The 8,917-nt window shown below is 37.8% G+C and overlaps 1 non-coding gene across 1 annotated transcript; it reads right to left on the reverse strand.

Annotated features, from left to right (window-relative positions):
• Nucleotides 1-6,009: 6,009 nt before the first annotated feature.
• On the reverse strand, nt 6,010-6,116 carry LOC117280790 (small nucleolar RNA R71). Its single transcript, XR_004511364.1, has one exon. It is a non-coding gene; the product is annotated as a small nucleolar RNA R71 (small nucleolar RNA).
• Nucleotides 6,117-8,917: the final 2,801 nt, after the last annotated feature.

Here is an 8,917-nt window from a genome sequence, read left to right on the forward strand (position 1 = left end):
TTTTATAATAAATACTCTTATTCCGGAGGTACATAAGAAAATGTCCTCCTTTCTTGTGGATCGGGCCGAACGTCTCGGCATGATAAATGCATTTACGGATCGTGCCGCACGTCCCTCGACAGTGTACACGAAACTCTGAATCGGGCCGTACGACCTCGGCAGAAATCGTGCTTGATAATAATAATAATTACACGATTTTTGGACAATTGAATTGTAGCTCGTAAAGCTATTTGATAAATTGGAGGTTTTATTGAAATTGAAGGATTTAATTAATAGGTTAAAAATTATTGCATTTGAAGAATTTTTATTATTTCTGCTAATTGAATAAATTATTGTTAACTCTGTGAATCATGCTGATTTGAATAATTATAATTTATTTCATTTATTATTGTTGACCCTTAGTGAGTGTCAAAGTCGGCCATCTCGTCTCTATCACTTCGAGATTAGGCTTGATACTTACTGGGTACACGTTGTTTACGTACTCATGCTACACTTGCTGTACTTTTTGTGCAGGATCTGAGACAGATACTAGTGGAGGACCTATCATCGCACATCCTCGTTATCCAGGGGCGTAGTGGTGAGCTGCCTTTCTGAGCCGTCCTGCAGCTACCAGTGCCTATTCTTGTATTTTTAATTCTGTCTATTTTTATTTCAGACAGTATTTGGAGTTTTGTATAATCTACTAGATGCTCATACACTTGTGACACCAGGTCTTGGCACACACATTGGTTGAATTAAGAGTTGCTTATTTTCTTGGTTATTTTAAATTATTGGTTGGCTTGTCTAGCTGTAGTGTTGGGCGCCATCATGACCTATAGGTGAAATTGGGTCGTGACAAAATCTCTCCAAAATCGCCCAAATCCGAACTCCAAAAATCCAAAATCGAAAATGGCAAAATGACCATTTTTGGTCCTTATGATTCTGTCCAGTTTCCGCTTCTGCAGACATATTTCCGCATCTGCGGCCTCGCTTTTGTGAGCCAAGATGCGCACCTGTACTGCCTCCGCTTCTGCGAGCATAATGGCCGCACCTGCGCTTCTGCGCAATTGTGGCCGCATCTGCGGATTTCTCCATCAGCCTTGCCGAGGCCACTTCTGCGGGAAAAATCTTCGCTTCTACGATGGTCGCACCTGCGCTCATAGTTCAGCAGGTGCAATTCCAACAGCTGCTGCCATTTTCTAGCAGCTTTCTTCAAGTCCAAATTACTCTGTTAACCTTCCGAAATCCACCCGAGGCCCTCAGGACTTTAACCAAATATACCAACATGTCCCAAAATACAATACGAACTTAGTTAAGGCTTCAAACCACGTCAAACAACGCCGAAATTACAAATCGGGCGTCGAATCGAATTATGACTATTCAAATCTTCCAATTTTTATATTTTACGCCGAAATATATCAAATCAATCCGGAATGACTTTAAAATTTTGCACACAAGTCATAAATGACGTAATGGAGCTATTCCAATTTCAGAAATCGAAATCCGACCTCGTTATCAAAAATTTCACCATCGGTCGAACTTTTCTAAATCTTCTATTTTTCAACTTTCGCTAAAATTCGTCGAATTGTCCTACGTACTTCCAAATCCAAATTCGGACACACGCCTAAGTCCGAAATATCATACGAAGCTATGGACATCATCAAAGTTCCATTCCGAGATCGTTTGCTCAAAAGTCAACTCTTCGGTCAACTCTTTCCATTTAAGCTTCTAAATAAGAATTGTTCTTTTAATTTAAATCCGAAACTTCCGAAAATCAAACTCGACCACACCCGCGGATCATAATACATATTGCGAAGCTGCTCGAGACCTTAAGTTACTGAACGAAACATTAATTCTAAACACGACAAGTCGGGTCGTTACACTTTTTGGGTATAATATATAATCCCTTGCAATTGATGCATAATTCTTTTTATGTTCACCAATTGAAGGCTAAAGTAACAATAATGTATGTTGGTTACTAATTTTAAGTATAAATCGACTACCATAAAGATAAAAAATACAATACAAGACAAATATACTGATTTTAGTTCATTTTTCCTTTAAATTTAATTTTAACTCCACACAGTTTTTATTTATGTAAACTTTTTAAAACTTATATTCATTAATATAGGGTTCCACGCACAACGTGTGTACTCTAAATCTAGCATATTTTATATATGTGAGGAATATATTATTTATTACTCAATATACCAGATTTAAAAGTGGTAATTGAAAAATAGCTACATTTTCAAAAGTAATCAAAATTTAGCCACTTTTCATGTAAAGATAAATCTGAACGAAACCACTGTTCAAAATTCGAAAAATATTACAGCATAATATACCGGAGTTCAAAGTTTTTACATGTGAACTTCCAGCATAATATACTGGAGTTCCAATATATTATGCTGGAACTCCAGTATATTATGATGGAGTTCCGGTATAAATATACTGGAATTCCATTACAATATACTGGAGTTCCGGCATAATATACTGGTCCAACATAATATGCTGGAAGTTCATACACAGGTGCTCCAATCTCCAGTATATTATGCTGTAACTTTCCGTGTGCTGGAGTTCTAACATAATATGCTGGAAGTTCATACACAGGTGCACCAATCTCGAGTATATTATGCTGGAACTTTTCGTGTTGTAGCAAAATAGTGGTTATTTTTCAATAACTTTGCAAACACTTACTATTTTTTAATTACCAGTCCGAAACTGGCTAGCCCGTGCTATTTTTACAAAATAATTATAGGTGTAACTATTTAGGACCTGGAACGAGAAACATTTATAGTGTGATAACTTTGAATTCAACTTTATGAATTTTTACTAAAAATAATTACATTCTTTTTGACTGCCAAAAGGCTAGAAAGAATAATTAAACATTGTTTCCATATTATTCTTACGTATATGGACTAGCCATTGTTGGGAGAAAAAAAATTAAGCAGATAAAAGGATCAATATTTTTCCATCTCAAAGGTAACACCATTATGTGTTGAGTATTAACAGGAGAATTTAAAACGTTCAGTAATGATCTAATACTAATTAATGTCTTGAACATACATTTTAAAACTCCATATGAGAAAAAAAACATTATTAGAACACGCGTTTGTTAAAAATATACTTATCGAAAAGAAAAGAAATTTTTACCTTCCTATACTGTAAATAAAACTTTATTACCCTCCCTAATCAAATTTTAACTTAATCACATGGCTATATATAATTTACCAATTATATACAAATTAGTTTTAAATGAGTATCCCTTTATATTATGAATTGAATAAGGAATCAGTTATTTTTAATCCTTGTTCTCTCTCTCTGCCTCTCTCTCTTTCTTGCGCGCGCTCTCTCTCTCTCTCTCTCTCTCTCTCTCTCTCTCTCTCTCTCCGTCTCTCTATCTCTCGTTCTATATATGTTCTTTCCCCAATTTCTCTTCCTCTGATGTTCTTTACTTTTTATCCTTTCATGTTATATATATTTTTAATGGAATTCATCAATAGATTTTAATCGTTTTAATATAGAGTTTTAACTTAGAATTTTTCCTTTCATGTTGCACAATTGGTGTTCAAATTGAAATTCTCAATCAATAAATTTTGAAGGTATTTGACTCTCTACCATTGACAGTCATTAAAAAGCTTTGAAGCTTTGAATTCGAATTTGGGTTTTCAAAAAATATTATTTGTTTGGCTTGGGTGTTGTTGCAAACAATTGGGAATATTGTTTGGAGTTTATATCTCAATTTTGAGGGTGTTTGGTGAAGATTAGACTTGATTTTGGCTGAATTTCAGATTGAAACTCAAAGAAGAAGAAGAAGAAGAAGAAGAAGAAGAAGAAGAACACATGACATACAATATACTTACAAAATTGTAGTCAAGTTGTATTATAATTGTATGTAAATTGTATTATGTTGTAGTTATATGTATTTCTTTTATTTGAGTGTTGTATGAAAGTTAAAAAATAGTTATAGAATGTATGAATCATTGTATAAAATTTGTATTTAAGTTATTAATACTGATGTTGGGCATATTTTGATATGTGTAGATGTTACTTTACCCATATTTTAACCGTTTTTTGATGCTATTTGATCTTTAAAATGCCCAACATGGTTTAATTATTAGTTTTATGACTAATTGAGTTGTGTGTGATGATTTAAGGAGTTTGGAGTGCAAAATATGAAGAAAAGGTGCTCTAGCCAGAGGAAGAGGGGTTGGATGCGTCGCATCCAATCTAGAAAAATATCAGATTTCGTGCACCCTTAGCAGTGAAGTCGGCCCATAGCATCCACCTTAGCATCCGCACCTGGGCAAAGCTGAGATGGAGGAACAAAAGGTGGATGCATCGCATCCATCCTTGCATGCAAAGCTGAGAAATGGAGGACGAGGTGGATGCGTTGCATCCACCCTAGCATCAATCCCTGAAGCCGATTTGGACTAGGAATAGGAGAACTTTGGCCCATGACTTTTGTACGCAATATATAAGCCAAAAACGCCTCCTTTAGGGCATCTAACATAAGGGAAAGAGAAAACAAGCCACGAAAAAGCTGGGGAACCACGGAATTCATCTCGAGTTCTTATTTTTCCTTCTTTTATTGATTATTATGCACTCTTGTGAATTATTTGATGATTGCATGGACATGAGTGGCTAAGAACCCTATTGTTCTAGGGTCATGGGTATACATGAATGTTGATGTTTGAAGTTTAATTTGACAAAGTTGATTTTATCATATTGGGTTATTTATTTAATTCTGTTTTTAATTATTTTGCTGAGTAGCTAATAGTGAAATACTATCTACGAATCTAGAGTTGAACTCGAAAGTGGGAATTCTAGATTGCATATAGAATCGAATAGAGCAAAGTCTTAAACCCGGGCATCGGGGAATGGATTCGCAATTGGGATAGACATATACCTAATTGCCTTGCTCGGTTGCAATATAGAAATTGTAAATGCGTGCTTGTTAATCTTAATTCCATAGACATATAGGTATTAAGTTAGCTTGAATAGGCGAGTAAGGGTTCGACAGATTCTTATGAGTAATATCAACCCTGTCAACCAACAATCCAGATAAATCAATTAGTTATTTTAAGCTAAGAATGCAACATGATTGTTAGATAACCCGTGACCCTGGAATATTATCCTCCATTGATTGTTATTTAAAACTATTTAAGTGTTGTGTTGATTTTTAGTATTTCATTACTTGATAGTCTTTAGGTAGTAAATTAGACAATTATCTATTTTATAAGAAATCGCTTGAATCAATAAGCTATTCGAGTTTGAATTAGTCAAAAGTTAATCATAAGTCTTCGTGGGAACGATACTTTATTCACTACTCTATTACTTGACGACCACGTATACTTGCGTGAGTGTGTTTGGTCGCAACAAGTTTTTGGCGCCATTGCCGGGGACTTAGAAATTAGCTACTTGACTGAGTTAAGCTTTTATTACTTATTAGTTCAAGTTTTAATCAACAGTTTGCCTTGTTTGTGTTAACGCAGAATCTTCTCTTGAATGCGGAGAAGTAGAAGTGCAAACAACCTCCTTCCTTTTGATCCAGAGATTGAACGAACACTTCATAGAGTAAGGAGGGAAGTCGAAGCTAGAACGAGAATAAAAAGAGAGTTGGACATTGTAGCTCAACCACAGCCAATAGAGATGGCAGGTAATGAGGAGCGTCCGGTGATAGAAGCTGCAAGGCCCAATCTTGCTAATATGACTCAGGCTATCATAAAGCCTGATATCACGGGGCATTATGAACTCAAACAGTACATGGTACAGCTGATTCAGTCCACAGGGCAATATGTGGGTCTATCTCATGAAGACCCACAGAGGCATATTCAGAACTTCTTGGAAATTACGGACACTTACAATTATCCGAACATTTCCAAGGACTATGTCAGGCTGACACTATTTCCCTTTTCATTGTTGGGGGAAGCTAAGGAATGGTTGCAAAAGGAGCCTGCGAACTCAATCCACACTTGAGATGATTTAGCAAGGAAATTCCTAATCAAGTTTTTCCCTACTAAGAAGACAAAATCACTAAGGAGCCAAATTCTTGGGTTCCAACAACGGGATGGCGAGACACTCCGTCAAGCTTGGGAAAGATACAAGAAGCTACTCAGAGACTGCCCACATCATTGTCAGACTGATGAGGTATTGGGTCACACTTTTGTTGATGGGCTAGATGAGGCATCAAAGATGAATCTTGATTCAGCTTGTGGGGGTAGTTGTATGGCAAGTCCGTATAGTGAAATACAACTCTTGCTAAATAACTTCACTGCTAATGACCGTAATTGGCAAGGAGATGGGGACGCAAGAAGAGCAATTAAACAGAAGGGAGCCGGGGTGATTGAGCTTGATGACGTCTCAGCCATGAGAGCAGATATTGCAAAGCTGGCAAATCAGATGAACAGAATGACAATGCAACAAACACAACAGATGCAACATGTACAACAAATGTCTATTTGCTGCGAACTATGTGGTGACAGTCATATGAGTGACACGTGCCCCACGAATCCTGAATCTATATACTATGTGGGGCAACAAAACAGAGGTCTGATGAATCAGCATGCACAATATGGGAACACTTACAATCCAAATTGGAGAAATCATCCTAACTTCTCATGGGGCGGAAATCAACAGAATCAGAATCAGTATAGGCCTCAAGAAAATTTCAATCAGCCTCAGAAGCCACCCTAACAAACAGAAGAGAGTACGAATGACTTGCTAAAAAAGTTGTTACTTGACAATCAACAGCTCAGGACCGATTTCAGAAATCTTGAGAGGCAAATGGGGCAGTTGGCAGCAAATCAAAATACTAGACCTACAGGCTCTCTTCCCAGTGATACAGAGAAGAACCCTCAAGTTAATGCAGTTACACTCAGAAACGGGAGAGAACTAGAGGAAGTGCCAAAGAAGAGAAAGGACAAACCTATACCTGAGGGGGAGCTGACCCCCAAGGCAATACACGAGTCAAAGAAAAATGATGCAAGTTTAGAGTAAATGGAGGCTGCAAGGCCACCACCACCTTTCCCCCAGAGATTGCAGAAAAAGAATGACGATCGCATGTTCAACAAATTTCTCTCTATGTTGAGTCAGGTTCAATTAAATATTCCATTAGTGGATGTACTTCGTGAAATTCCAAAGTATGCTAAATACATAAAAGATATAGTGGCTCACAAGAGGAAATTGACTGAGTTCGAGACAGTTGCACTTACTGAGGAGTGCACTTCAAGGGTCCAAAACAAGCTTCCTCAAAAGCTTAAGGATCCTGGCAGCTTCACCATTCCAGTGCGAATCGGTAATATTGAGGTGGGTCGTGCTCTTTGTGATTTGGGTGCGAGCATAAATCTGATGCCATTGCCCTTGTTTAAGCAATTGGGTCTGGGAGCTCCAAGACCAACCACTGTGATATTGCAATTAGCTGATAGGTCCATAGCCTACCCTGAAGGAGTGATTGAAGATGTGCTGCTGCAAATTAGGAAATTTATCTTCCCAACTGACTTCATTATTCTAGATTTTGAGGCTGATGAACAAGTTTCAATCATATTGGGACGACCTCTCTTGGCTACTGGTGATGCAATAATTATAGTGAGAGAAGGGAAAATGATTATGAGGGTGGACAACGAGGAAGCAGTCTTCAATGTCTACAAAGCAATCCAACTTCCCCGCCACTATGAGGAGCTCTCTATGATATCTGTTGTAGAGGTGGATGAGCAACTTCTTGACACGAGTGTATATCTAGACGACTCTCTAGAAAAAGCAATCATGTTGTTCGATAGCTTGATGATTGATGATGAGGTTGAGAAGATGATGCATATCCTAGATACATCATGTGCTTACATGCAAAGAATACACCCGTTTGATCCCTTGAATAGGCCAAGTGGGCCTCCTCCAAAGCCGTCAATTGAAGAAGCTCCAAAATTGGAGCTTAAACCCCTACCCCCTCACCTTCAATATGCTTATTTGGGTAGTTCTGACACTTTACCTGTTATTGTTTCTTCTCACTTGTCTAAATTGCAGGAAGAAAAGCTATTGAGAGTGCTACGTGAGCACAAGCGAGCAATTGGGTGGACAATGTCTAACATTAAAGGCATTAGTCCAGCTTTCTGCATGCATAAAATCCTCATGGAGGACGGACACAAGCCAAGTGTAGAGCATCAACGCCGACTAAATCCAATCATGAAAGAAGTGGTAAGAAAAGAAGTGATTAAGTGGCTTGATGCAGGTATTGTATTTCCAATCTCTGATAGCAAATGGGTAAGCCCCGTTCAATGTGTGCCAAAGAAAGGGGGATGACTGTAGTAGTTAATGAAAATAATGACTTAATTCCTACAAGAACTGTCACTGGATGGAGAATTTGCATAGATTATAGAAAATTGAATAATGCCACCCGGAAAGACCACTTTCCCCTTCCCTTTATTGACCAAATGCTTGATAGTTTAGCTGGCCAGGAATACTACTGTTTCCTGGACGGTTATTCGGGGTATAATCAGATTGCTATAGCCCCAGAGGACCAAGAGAAAACTACATTTACGTGTCCTTATGGCACATATGCGTTCAAGAGAATGCCCTTTGGTCTTTGTAATGCACCTGTAACTTTTCAAAGGTGTATGATGGCTATTTTTACTGACATGGTTGAAAGATTTGTAGAAGTGTTCATGGATGATTTTTCTGTGTTTGGATGTTCTTTTGATAATTGTTTGATGAACCTTGATAAAGTGCTTGCTAGGTGTGAAGAGACGAACTTGGTGCTAAACTGGGAAAAGTGCCATTTCATGGTACGTGAAGGTATAGTTTTGGGGCACAAGGTGTCAAAAGATGGTCTACAGGTGGATAAAGCAAAGGTGAAGGCGATTGAAAAATTGCCCCCACCGACATTTGTCAAAGGCATTCGTAGTTTCTTGGGCCATGCAGGTTTTTATCGTCGATTCATTAAAGATTT

This window comes from Nicotiana tomentosiformis, chromosome 11 (genome assembly GCF_000390325.3).
Source record: "Nicotiana tomentosiformis chromosome 11, ASM39032v3, whole genome shotgun sequence".
Taxonomy (NCBI): Eukaryota; Viridiplantae; Streptophyta; class Magnoliopsida; order Solanales; family Solanaceae; genus Nicotiana; species Nicotiana tomentosiformis.